Raw genomic sequence first — 1229 nt, 5'->3', positions numbered from 1 at the left:
TTCTATTATTGGGTTACAGCAATAAGAGTTCACATATATTTTTACGTTCATTGTAGTTATTTGTGTATATATAAATATTACATTACTTGAAAACTTTTTATTTATATAGCGATGTAAAAGTTCGAATTTACATCACTATGCGAATAATACAAAATTGTCAAGTAATTTAATGTTTTTATTGAACAGTATGAAATATTGTAGTGGCATAAGTATATTATCGTTAGAACACATATCAATTGGGGGTATAGCTCAGTGGTAGAGCATTCGACTGCAGATCGAGAGGTCCCCGGTTCAAACCCGGGTGCCCCCTTCCCATTTTTTTTTCCTCTTCAATTCGTACAATTCTATTTTTTTCCATTATTTATAACCCACCTCCCCTTTTTCCCCCTCTTCAATTTGTGTAATTTTACTTTTTCACATTATCTATAAACCACTTCCTCTTTCTTTTCCTCTTCGATTTATGTAATTCTACTTTTTGACATTATTTATAAGCCACTTCAAGTGTCAGCTTATCCTCTTAACTTTGAGATGAAGTATTGATAACAAGCTGCTAATTCAAAGTCTTAAATTTCTATTTCCGATTCTTATTTTAAGGTATTGAACATTTTGTTTGCACACGTATTAGAGATATTAATATAATTATGCTGCGTTAAAGTATTACTTGTACGTTTGCAAATTAGAGGCAACGAAGTGTTGGATTTAATTGGAATAAGCAGCGATAAGCAGCGATAGATTTTGTTAACTCCGGCATACAATTAAATTGGGAAAAAATATATTTCAAGGAGCATTTTACGCAAACACTTGTTTCACATACATATAATAGTTACAATAACGTTATTGCACATCTTCGTAGTCCAAATTACTCTTACACTCGTGTAATAAACATAACCAATAACGAAGTCTGCTATGCATAACTACAGGCACAACGAGGAATCGTAAATTCCTTTCTTTAATGTCAGAAACGTGAATAACTGGTAACTAGCACTGTGTAGCTAAACTACTTTTGCACTGTTTGAATTAGTTAGGGGAAAACTGTATACTTAAGGTTCGAATTGCAATAACTTTGTAATTTGTAAAACAAATTGTGCAGTCCAAACTGTATTTATTAAGTGCTTTCATAGTGAACAAAAAATAACAGAGATAAAATCAAATAATACTACTTAAGTTAACAATAAAAGGAAATCTCTACGTTTTCCAATTAAAACCGTACACACTATACGATATTGCCC

The 1229-nt window shown here is 31.5% G+C and overlaps 1 non-coding gene across 1 annotated transcript; it reads left to right on the top strand.

Moving 5' to 3' along the window:
- The first annotated feature begins 238 nt into the window (after positions 1 to 238).
- On the top strand, positions 239 to 310 carry Trnac-gca. The gene has a single exon. It is a non-coding gene; the product is annotated as a tRNA-Cys (tRNA).
- The last annotated feature ends 919 nt before the right edge of the window (positions 311 to 1229 follow it).

This window comes from Habropoda laboriosa, unplaced genomic scaffold, assembly GCF_001263275.1.
Source record: "Habropoda laboriosa isolate 0110345459 unplaced genomic scaffold, ASM126327v1 scaffold193, whole genome shotgun sequence".
In the NCBI taxonomy this organism is placed as follows: Eukaryota; Metazoa; Arthropoda; class Insecta; order Hymenoptera; family Apidae; genus Habropoda; species Habropoda laboriosa.
This window is presented reverse-complemented; position numbering and strand designations above follow the sequence as displayed.